The 12,986-nt window shown below is 30.0% G+C and overlaps 2 long non-coding RNA genes across 2 annotated transcripts; both read right to left on the minus strand.

Moving 5' to 3' along the window:
• Nucleotides 1–3,135: 3,135 nt before the first annotated feature.
• LOC122590201 lies at nucleotides 3,136–5,044 on the minus strand. Its single transcript, XR_006322418.1, has 4 exons — nucleotides 5,001–5,044; nucleotides 3,971–4,114; nucleotides 3,794–3,854; nucleotides 3,136–3,417 (listed from the first exon to the last, which is right to left on the minus strand). It is a non-coding gene; the product is annotated as an uncharacterized LOC122590201 (long non-coding RNA).
• A 6,375-nt stretch (nucleotides 5,045–11,419) lies between these two features.
• On the minus strand, nucleotides 11,420–12,174 carry LOC122586473. The gene is made up of 3 exons (XR_006322006.1): nucleotides 12,091–12,174; nucleotides 11,869–11,921; nucleotides 11,420–11,725 (listed from the first exon to the last, which is right to left on the minus strand). It is a non-coding gene; the product is annotated as an uncharacterized LOC122586473 (long non-coding RNA).
• Between the last annotated feature and the right edge of the window lie 812 nt (nucleotides 12,175–12,986).

The raw sequence follows: 12,986 nt of genomic DNA on the forward strand, positions 1-12,986 counted from the left end.
TAAAGTTGTGGCATGGTAATAAATAAAATGGCTAGACTTTGTTGTGTGTAATTAATGAAAGGTTTTTGAATAGACTATAAAGTTGTTGCGTGTAATTAATAACTGTTTACAACTTTGCTAAAATAAATACGTGTACTTCATATGATACTTTTATTCGGCTTTTATTTAATGTGATGTAATCATATAGTTTAGATGGAATTGCTAACTTGCCTACATAGATTGTAATAAGTCAAATTTTACCATATAAATAAAACTTATTTACTTTGTATTAGTTTATTTAATAAAATTTAGTTTTAAATTGCAATTACAAAAAGAAATAATAAAGAGGGTGAGAAAGGGGTTGTGAAGTAATCCTTGGAGAAAGGATGGAAAGAGAAAAAAAAAAAGAGTAGATGGAGGGCGGGAGGTGATATACTTCTACCCATATCGACTCTTTTGTTGTTTAATTAATTAAATAATAGATGAAGAGATAAAATATATACAAGATAGTACGAAAAAGTTACATTTTCAAAGTTTAAGGGCAAAAGTCTCTTATAGGCACACATTTAACCATACATGCGATACTTTCAACCCATCGAGTTTGACTCCATAATTCAAGCAATTACCCACTTACTTGACTAACTAATTTTACTAACTTAATAAATAACCAAATTAAACTTAATAAAGAAACACTTAATTAAATATTAGGGAAAATGAGCTGTGGAAATCAACGTTATTCCAAAATTTTTGAGTCACATGAAGTGTTACTGCAAAAATTATTCCAAAATTTTGAGTCACATAAAATGTCACTGCAAAACATCCCAACACATAAAAGGTACTCTACCTAACGAATGTTCACATCTTGCCTCATGAAAAAGCCCAAAATGATTATGAGATTCGGGATATGGGATTCTGTGATGCAAAGCTCAGCATATCTGCCCAAAAGATTTGTACCACTGACAAAATTGTATTAGATTATTACGTCTGCAGCCTAACTGCATACTTAAGGGCTATCGTAGACTACAAAAAGCTCGTTTTTATAGGACAAGTCCAACTATCAAGTAACTTTGATGAAGAAAGTTGACCAGAAAATAAAGCAAGTTTTGCAAGACCCGTCTATATTTTTTAGAAGCTGAAAAAATTGTGTTGCAAGTTAAATTGGACAAACCCTCCTATAGTCTTACAATTTGTTACATACATACATACATACATACATACATAAATTATCTCTGAAGTTGTCAAACAAAAACCTCCTATAATCTTACCTTTTGTTCCTACGATACCATTGCCAAATCTCTACTTTATCATACCTCAATTTCCATTATGGAGCTAATTCTCTTAAATTAATTAAACATCCAATGTGAAGATAAGATAGTTAGCCTTTGTGTAAAGAACTTTATCAAATTGTTCAATGACATTTGTATTGAAGCTTTATCCGATGTCTCGAGGCTGCTGATGATGGTTTATGTGAATGTCAATGTGGTCTAATTTGATGGTTAATTAGGTTGGTGTTGGTCTTATTAAGCTGTGAATTTGTGATCAGGGCAGAGCTTGATATCTTTATTTTGTGACTTTCGCTCATGCCTTGTTGTGACATGTTGTCCGTGCTTATTTTGGTTTTGTGACGAAAGATTTATAGAAGAAATAATATACACATACATGCCAATATGAAGTTTTGCATAAGCAGATTGTGTGTTTAACTATTGTAAACCTTCATACTTCATCAACACGACAATACTTATATACGGACGCCATCACTTTTCTGACAATTCTACAACATCAAAACAATATCAACATACAACTTGTGTTCTCAATCTGCAATTAAAAACTACTGGTGTCGTTGAAATGTTTGTGAACGGTGAATAAAGCACCATCCAAAAAAAACCCCCACCACACCCCATTTTCGGTACGTTGATATTTTCTCCAGAAAAAGAGACAGAGTGGAAGAGAACAATATTTACTTAACTAAAAGATCTATAGTAATATGGCACTTTTAACTTCCTTCAAGGCCCATAGAACTTGATGCCTTGATGTTGATACAGATGCATGTATATTTGCCATCAAATAACAGGAATCTGCTAAATTCATAGTTCTCTCATTTTCCATACATCTTTTTCTAAGCCACAAAACAAAGCCATATGATTGCAAACACTCAGTTTATTTCTATATGTATCTCTCAAAGCCACTTTTTTTAAGCCACACATCCCTTGATTTCCTATTAGGACCAGGGCGTTTCTAAAAGTAGGCACCATATACACAAACACGATATATACTTACAGCTACAGTTTATTATTTCATGTTTTACATTAATAAAAGAAATTGTAGATTAACAGCAGATGCACAAAAAAAGTTACAGCTCAGGATTCATTCATGATGATACTAAAAAGGTTTTCCAACAACTGTATCTCATGTATAAAAAACCATCATCATCCTTAAATGATTCATAAACACTCGCTACAAGCGATATATGACAATTATGATATCCGGCACCGTACATTCCTGGGGTAATGTGTTATTTACTGATATGATAGAGCTTTCCCAGGTTCTAAGTGAAGCCTCCCACTAAGCATATGAATAAACTACCAAATTGACATGTCTCTGGGCACCAGGTATCAGATGAACAAAAGTTAAATTTCAAATAATGATTAAATTCAATAGACCAGGAAGATCTTTCAACCATGTACCATACTTAATAGGACGTTTGTTGGCAAGTCCGAATAATCAATCACCCAATGGGTAAATAATCAAAAATTTAGTTGATACTTTCTTGTATCTAGTAGACTAGTACTACCAACCAAGTACTTCTTAACTAATAGGGTGTTCATATTATCTTATTTTTAGAGGTTATTAATATTTCAAATAGCCATCAAGCTAAAATGCATGGTGTGGGTATTAGATACAGATAACTATAAGAATGGAAAGCCAATTGAGTTGGTAGCTTACTTGTAAGGCTTTGACCTTGAAGGGTCCAACTGAGTTCAAATCTCACTTCCCACGTTTACGAGGATGAATTCATATTAGAATAATATGCCGTTAGAAATATTTATATAAAAAAAAACTACAATAATGGACAAAGTAATAAGCAATACTTCTCCACCCCAAACAAATGGGTTTCCATCCTTTTGCAATACGTCTAAAAATTTCCATTAGAAAAGTTTACATAGAACAACAAAAAGTTCCAACGCATTCAAGCCAAAGGTAAGACTGGTTATAAATCTCTCAACTTCAAGTACAAACACACCCAGGACACCATACCTCAAGTACAAACACACCCAGGCCAGGACACCATATTAAAAAGATGCACGATTGGGGTTTGCTAGTTCTTAGATTACTTAGATTCAGGTCAAGCTCGTCTCTTAATTATGCATTCTGATGTTGTGTTCTGGGACTGAACCTCCGCAATTGACGTATTATTCTCAACAGAATAATAAACACCGCCTGTCAGAATTTCCCATGTAAAAAAAAATCATGAATGTATTGATTAATAATCTATCAGAGTTAATAAGTACATTTATATGGTTCCAACGCTATCTAAAGAGATTTTACTTATGCTTGAAATATCAATGTGAATGTTTTAAAAACCGGTATTTTAGTTGAACCGGAAAAATTACTGGAATCGATAATCTATCAGAGTTAATAAGTAAATTATATGGTCCCTACGCTATCTAAAGAGATTTTACTTATGCTTGCAATATCAATGTGTAAATATTTGAACAATGACGATCTAGAAAGTTCTATATGGTTGAAAATCGATGTTCTTATATACACACCAAGTGAACAAACACATGAAATAGGATTTGGACACTGAACGTACCTTTGTCTGGTGGTTCATAGAGTGGTTGTTGTGGATTCATAGCAGGGAAAAGTATTACTTCCTGCTTGACCAAAGATGAATGAAGTTTATTGATCAAAAACAAGTACACGAAAACATTACTTATAATTTGATAAATATATTAAAACATTACAAAAGTGAGAAAACACCACCACAAACCTTGATGTTTAGTGAATCGGTGAGCAACATTGTAAGCTTATCAATGTCCAAAACCCAGCCAGCACTTGGTGGGATTCCGTATTCAAGAACCGTAAGGAATGTCTCATCCAAAGGCAATACTTCCTCATCTCCTGAATGGCGATCCTGAAATGTCCCACAAATGATACATTAATCCACATTTTTAATTTACACGTGGCAAATTGGCCAGGTATGACTTGGAGTCGGAAAGGATTGATATCTGTTATGTTCCACAATGGGTTGGGCTGCAAACAGTCTTCTCCGAAATGCTTCATAAAGAATATTTAGTGTGCATAATAATAAAAAAAAATAAAACAACTAAAATGATGAAAGAAGTTCCACACTCCAAGAGTAAACGTAATTTCAATAGTAATCAGATTTTTTTAACAAAATGATTAAAAAAATTCTATACATTAAAGAGTACATTTTGGGTGACTTTCGCGCCCGTTGATCCATTTGAATCCATACAGGTCAGGGTAGTTGAGGTCCTCAAGGAACACTTTATGTCAAAATTAAATTACTAATAATTAGTGTCAAATATAGTTACAACAATTGTAGATACTTCGGCAATAATCAAACTTTCTGAATAAAATCAGTTAGAGTTTTTAGTAACTAACAACACACTTTGGCCAACATTCAACAGTCCAAACCATTCGATTAATATTTTGGATGAAGGCAGGGAAAAACTTCTGTTTCAGAATGGTCCATGCAGGACTGTCGTGCAGAAAAACTTTTTTTGAATTAAACTTAGGAATGACTACCGTGCCAAATACGATAAAAAAATACTTCTCATAAAATTATGATTTTCAAAAGAATGGGAAGGTTAAACGCATTAATGTTACACTTGAGCAACTTTCAACTAGTTCTCGTTTCAACTAATACAATAGATGTAACCAGTTACCGAATTCATAATACCAAAATGACCCATTCACGAATAGAAAGTGGGTCAAAATTGCAAGCTCTATTTCATTTTAATATAAATATTCAAATAAAACTATGGAAAGTGTTGTACCTTTAGTTGATCGGAAAAGCGTTGGCGTTGTACCACTGGATCATATAACAGCTTTAGCTACTTATTTTTAACGATAGTTTTAGCTAGCAAATGACAACTAATTCATTTATATATATATGTATGGAGACTTTTCATTGTGTGTATCTCATCCAAAATATACCTTATATATTAGATGATGAAGATTATATCAAGCCGTATTTGATGTATCGTTTGTAAGATTATAAACTTGTCTTGTTATTTTACTTTTCATCAAATTAGTGGTTATATTTATGCATTTGTAATTTCTCTATTGTATCTATTCATATTTGTTATGATAATTTAAAACTTGTCAAAAACTCCTAATTAGGGTGTTGTAAAAGCATGACTATATCAAAATTACTAATGTAAAAATGGAGTAAATATTTATAAGTCACGATTGCGTTCTGCCATTCAAAATATAAACTCAAAACCTTTAAACAAAACCATATGCTTTTATTTTCATCAAAAATGTTTATGGATCCCACATCGCGTAGATGAGAAAATACTCGTACTAAGAAAAGGTAATATAGTAAAAAAGGCTCACACTCGTGAAAGAAAACTAATAAAATGAGATTGCTTTGGGTCTTTGGCTTATTCGTTGAAGACAAAGGGCACAGAGGTTAGTACCAGATGCGCGATTTTTTCCCATTTCATTCCTAGCCCTAATTTCAACCAAAATCACAGATTGTTAAGTTCCTATTTCAAAATCAAATAATATCATTGCAATCCTTGTTAGTTTCTTCTAAACAACCCCATCGGTTTGTTGTAGTGAATGTCTCTGAAATGTCGAATCAAAATTCCACGAGAATGTTTATGAGATTGGGGGTATGAATGTAAGTGGGAACAGGCATGGCAGTGATGGAAATAATAGGAGTAGGAAAAACCCGACTCTACTTATGCTAAGTCCAAATTAGAGAGTAGAGTTGGTCAGAATGGTGAGGGAATTAAAGGTAATGATAGCTAGTAATGGAGAAACTAAGAGCAAACAAACTGCTGAATTTGATATCAATAAGGTGGAGGAGTGGCCTGAACTGAATAAAACAGGGAATAAATTTGGTTGTAATGAGGAAGAGAACAATGCAGGTGGTGGAATAAGGAGAATCTTGAAGAGGATGATAAGGATAGGAGGAGTGAGACAGAAGCTAGTGAAGGGGCAGAGTGGGAAGGAAGTAAGGTTAGTACTAATGAGTTTGTGAATGTGAATGAAAATATGTAAAAGATAAACAGTTGAATGGAATGAGCTATGCTAAAATGTTAAAGGGGAAATCAACTGAAATAGATAAAAAAAAAAAAAAAAAAGGTTGATTTTTGTGGCAACTGAATTGAACAATGATGGAAGGGAAGTAGTTGTGTTTGATGAGAAATTGGTTCAAGAGGGTAGTAAAAACTGGAACAAAACAATATGTGGTCATTTTGTTGGATATAAAATGACTTTTGGTGAAATGAAATACAACATTATGAGGATGTGGAAAAAGTATGGTTTAATTGAGGTGTATTCAAATGATAATGGGGTTTTTTTCTTTAAATTCAGTAAGGAAGATGATCTGGATTTTTTGGTTGAAAATGGCCCCTGGATGATCAATAGTAAACCATTAATAATCCAAAAATGGAACCCTGATGTGAGTATTGATATGACCGAGCCCAAGAAAATACCGTTATGGATAAAACTGAAAAATATTCCCCTTGAAGCATGGAGTGTTATGGGCATAAGCAAGATTGCTAGTAGGGTAGGAAAGCCTATTATGATGGATAATATCACTGCTAAAATGTGCATTCAAGGGAAGGGAAGGACTGAGTATGCTAGAGTGTTGGTTGAAGTTGAGGTTGAAAAGGGTTTTGTGGAAGAGATTGAGATAAACTACAAGGATGGCAATAACACGGTGAAGAATGTTAAATTTGTCAAAGTTGAATATGCATGGAAACCTGCTGTATGTAAACATTATGCGGTGTTTGGACATAGTTATGAAGGATGCGTACAAAGAGAAAAGACCGTAGAGGAAAAACAAATAGAAAAACAGAAGTTGGAGAAGCAAATGGAACAAAAAGTGGTCAAACAGAATGGTTTTGTGCAGGTTAACTATAAAAGAAGACAAACAAATGTATGGGTCAATAAGAATAGGAGATATTATCAAAGGAAGGGTGATAATAGTAGTTATAATAGGCATACAAGCTTGCAAAATGAGGAAAGTGAGGAAGGGGATAAGAATGCTAAAGACCTTAAGGTTGCAAATGGGAATAATGTTGAGCAGCTGAGTGATATGACGAATGAGCATATGAGTAATACTAAAGATAAACAAGAGAAAGTGGATAGCAGAATGGACATTGATATAGAAATTGATAAGAAAGAAATTCCAGGGATTGAAGTTTTAGAAAAATGGACAGAGTCAGAGCTGAAGAGTTTCAAACAGAAATGGAAGGAGGTATATAACAATGAGGAATATGATATTAGCCATAAAAATGGAAGTGAAGTTGAAGAGGATGAGAGTAGTATAGCCAAGTTTGTCACAACAAATGAATATGGAACAGAGAATGCTGGTAATACTGTGCATAATAAGGATGCACAGGGGAAAAAAAGTATTATATAATGGATCTGAAGTTAGCTATGTGGAATATTAGAGGGTTAAATGAGCTCTCTAAGCAGAAGGAGGTTAGAGACATTATAAAGAATGAGGGATTAAGTATGTGTGCTGTTATTGAAACCCATATAAAAGAAAAAAGTCTTGAAAAAATTTGCAAAAATACTTTTAGAAACTGGGATTGGGTTTCTAACATTTAATACAAAAACTCTACACATTTAAAATGTTTGCGCATATTCAATTATTAGAATAAAATTTATTCTAGTAACATAATTTTGTTAAGATAGTTTATTAAGATTGAATTTACAATCATTTAGATAAAAACTAACACGATAATGCTCAAATATTTTATGACATAAACTTAAATTATTAATTTGTTTCCCTTTAAAAAGAATTGAAGTGTTACACAACAACTCAGCTTTTTGTAACTAGCTTGTTCATGTAAATGAGTCAAACACTCCAAATTAACAATATATAATGTATAACAGTGTTTAAAGAAAATGTTAAAGAAAAATACTACAAAATCTTTTTTCATTTTTTTTTTTATACTTTAAAGGTTTGAACTCATGGCATCTTGTTAATTTGTCTCAACCTCATCCACCTGAAATGGAGTCATTGGCTCACAAACTCTAACCTCAATAATCTACTCGTATATATATGATAAGAATTACTCACGTTTATGATACCAACAAATAATAACTAGTAACTCATCACTACTTTATATGATAATTATTTCTCGATCACATTTATCAACTCTAAAGTAGACAGCAATTAATTAAGGCATCTAATTAAAGACATTTAAAGTGGATTAGCAACAAGTGGAACTATATATCAGGCAACTATTATACTCCGTATTAAACAACTAACCCAACTCCCGCCCACATGCAATGCAAACATACCCACAATTCTCAATAGCAGGATAATTAATTATGTCATCACACCCAATTAATCCGATACATATAACTAATAAAATTCCCAAACACACACATATATAATCCAATACATATGACAAAGTTAAAAAATAGAACAATCTTAATCTTAATATATACTATAAGACAGTTGAACTAATAACTTATTAACCAATTAAATCGTTCGATTTTATCAAATTGACTCTTGCTTATGTCATCATGTAGATAAACTATAAATTAAAAATTCTAATAATCATTATCCAAATATATTATTATATTAATATTTATATTAATTTGTAAAAAAAGTCTCATTTATTTACACTTTTTTTGTTTTCCATCAATAATTTACACTTTTTATCCATGAATACTTAATTTATATTTACTTTTAGCCATCAACTTAAGAGAATTATTTAAAATTTATAATCATTTAATTAATAATTAATTAAAAAATTTAAACATAATCTCTCAATAAAAGAAGGCTCATAATTTTATCCTTTTTTTATATATTAGCTTTGTGTATTAATGTTTAAAGTTACAATTGTTACTCAAATCAAGAGTCCTAATTGTTATCAAAGAATATGAAAACAATCATAATTGTAATCTAATTATCATAGAACAGATGATTGAAAATAAACCTATTCGTGTTATAGACCCGCATCATGATCAAATACATATACTTAAATGTCAACTACAGGATCACAAGTATGTTTATATTTTAATTTTTAATTATCTTTCATAATAATATCATATTATGAGCAAAACTGATTTCGAAAAATTCGATGAGAGAGAAATAATTATAGCATGTGCCTTGTGGAATAACTACGACAAACAATTACATCAATATGTCTTAGCTAATAATGAAAGTGACGAACCTGTGATAATGGTACTACAACATGCAAAATATAACACTTGAAACCGTATATTTTCAAAATTATAAGCTTTTACGACTTAAATATATGAAAACCTAATATTGACACTAGACACGGGTCTAAATCAAATTGACTTTTGCTTATGTTATCATTTAGATTAACTATAAATTAAAAATCCTAATAATCATTATCCAAATATATTATTATATTAGTATTTATAATAATTTGTAAAAAATTCTCATTAATTTATACTTTTTTGTTTTCCATCAATAATTTACAAATTTTAGCTCTGAATACTTAATTTATATATTTTTTAGCCATCAACTTGAGAGATTTTTTAAAATTTATAATCATTTAATTAATTAAAATAATTTCAACTACAACATAGGGTTATTTGAATACTAAATCCAAATTAATATGAACTTCATTCAAGATTTATTCTATATCTTAATAAAAAAATGTATATAATTTTCTTTTTTTATATATTAGTTTTTAAGTTACAATTGTCACTCAAATCAAGAGTCCTAATTGTTATCAAAGAATATGAAAAACAATCATAATTGTTATCTAATTATCATAGGACGTATGATTGAAAATAAACTTATTCGTGTTATGAGTCCGCTTCATGATTAAATACATACACTTGAATGTCAAGTACATTATCACAAGTATATTTATATTTTAATTATTAATTATCTTTCATGATAATATCACATTATGAGTACAACTGGTTTAAAAAAATTGTATAAATGAGAAATTATTATGGAATGTGCCACGTGGAATGACTATGGCAAACAACTTGCAAAATATAAAACTTGGAACCATTTAACTTCAAAATTATAAACTTTTATGACTTAAATGTATAAAGATCCAATATTGATAATATCGTAAACCCCGTGTCCAGTGTTGGACACGGGTCTAAAATCTAGTATATACTATAAGACAGTTGAACTAATGACTTATTAACTAATCACATCATTCGATTTCATCAAATTGACTTTTGATGATGTCATCATTTAGATAAACTACAAATTAAAAGTCTTAATAATCATTATCCAGATATATTATTATATTAATATTTATATTAATTTTTAAAAAAAGTCTCATTAATTTACACTTTTTTGTTTTCTATGAATAATTTATACTTTTTAACCTTGAATACTTAATTTATATTTATTTTTAGCCATTAACTTGAGAGAATTTTTTAAAATTTACAATCATTTAATTAAATAAAAAATATTTTAACATATGAAATATTTTATACAAAAAATTATTTAAAAACCTAATGACTTATTAACAAATATTATATTAGATATTTATAATTATAAATATTAATATTTAGTTTAATATTAGATATAAATACAATGTGAACTCTAGATACATATCCCAAACATAATAACAGATAACGATATACAACATCATTATCATAAACACAATAGGAATCACATGAGATGAGATGATCATAGAACCAAACATAATTTACAACAGAAGGTTACTTGAATCTTAAATCCAAATCAATATAAACTTCATTCAAGATTCATTTTATCTCTGAATAAAAAAGTACATAATTTTCTCCTTTTTGTATATTAGTTTTGCATTTTAATGTTTAAAGTTACAGTTGTCACTCAAATCAAGAGTCCTAATTTTTATCAAAGAATATAAAAACAATCCTAATTGTTATCATATTATCATATAACAAGTGATTGAAAATAAACCTATGCATGTTATGAACGCGCATTGTGATTAAATACATATACTTGAATGTCAAGTACAGGATCACAAATATGTTTATATTTAAATTTTTTGATTATCTTTGATAATAATATCACATTATGAGTACATCTGGTTTCAAAATATTCTATAATGGAGAAATTATTATATATAGCTTGTGCCTTGTGGAATGACTACGGCAAACACTTTCATCAATATGTCTAGACTAATAATGACAGTGATGAACCTATTATTATTGTACTACAACTTGCAAAATATAACACTTAAAACCGTATTTCTTCAAAATTATAAGCTTTATGACTTAAATGTATGAAGATCTAATATTGATAATATCGTAAATCCCGTGTCCAGTGTTGGACATAGGTCTAAAATCTAATAATTTAACTAAAGTCGTTACTTTTCAGAGGTCCCAAAGATAGATAGCTAGATAGCTAGCTAGATAGATAGATATCAATACGGCATATTGAGAAATTAGATGCTCATTCATCATCATCATCGTCATCACTATCATCATCATCAATACGGACAAGCTCAACCTCAAAGATAACGGTTGAGTTCGGACCGATGCCCCATGATGGAAATCCTACAGCACCTTCAGTGCCATAAGCAAAGTCGGGTGTACACTGTAAAATCAGGATAAATAATAATTTATATTTGTTATAATATCAAACGATATGATTTTAGTAGGTGTCAATACGAAGATATATATAGCACGTACACGAAACAAAAAATTAACAAAAAATAAAATCAAATGTGTATATTGTACCAGAAGACGGGCAATTTCCCCCTCTGTCATTTCCATAACTCCTTCGTCCAATCCTATAAAGTAATTGTGGTGCATTAGTTAGGAGAGCATTTAAAAGAGCTAAATAGTCACCATAACAACACAATATATATACTTTTCATAATATAACTTGGTTTTCAAGGTTTGAAAACAGAACCGAATACTAAACCCTTAAAAATATATACTAAACCGTACGTAAATTACCTCTGGTGGAAATAAGTCCTTGCCCAATTGTGAAGATAAGGCTTTTCTGCCCTTGATCCCTTGTGCTACATTTACCAAAAAAAAAATATATCATTAACTTATATCTACAATCTATATATAATATATACATAAAAGAGTTTTAAATTTTTTTTATGAAAACATAAAGACCATTAGATGAATTTTGATTGTTAATCACAACCTTTAGATTAAAAACATGATATTATTTTTAACTTTACTATTAGAAAAATATAACTTTAGTCCTTATGTAAGTTCATTAATTGATTTTATAGATATTCATATGTTACCATAAATAATTATATTTGCTTTCGTGTTGTAATCATCAAGTCATGTTTGAAACGTTTTTGGCCGAATTATTGGGCTGTACTGCTGTAGCAAGCAAAAGTCACGGGTTTAAATTTATGGGCTTAAATTTGATCTATCAAAAGATTACCACGTTTATGATAATTTTTCATATATATTCATTAACGAGATATGTCACCTGGGCGTTACCCCGGGAGACATTACATTTGTTAAAGATTTAATAAAAAATACAGTATTATTCAAGAGATAATGTGCCATAAACTTTTTGAAGAAAATATGTATTATTCAAATTATTAAAAACTGACATTTGTCAGCTAAAAAATGAACTGTAAAAGTTTTGTGTGAAAGTGAAAGTCGTTCGCGTAAAATTTTAGTGCTACAAGTGTAAGAGACTTAAATGTTGTGGTGAAAATAAAAGAAAATCAAAAATTTTAAAAATTTAGTGCTAAAGGTATAAGAGGTTAAAATGTTGTGGTGAAAATAAAATGAATAGAAACTTTATTATTTTTTATAAGTTTTCCTATACATTTCTTATTAATATGTGTTAAAAAGTTTGTTGCTAAAGTGTAAAAGGT

Source organism: Erigeron canadensis, chromosome 2 (genome assembly GCF_010389155.1).
Source record: "Erigeron canadensis isolate Cc75 chromosome 2, C_canadensis_v1, whole genome shotgun sequence".
Lineage (NCBI taxonomy): Eukaryota > Viridiplantae > Streptophyta > Magnoliopsida > Asterales > Asteraceae > Erigeron > Erigeron canadensis.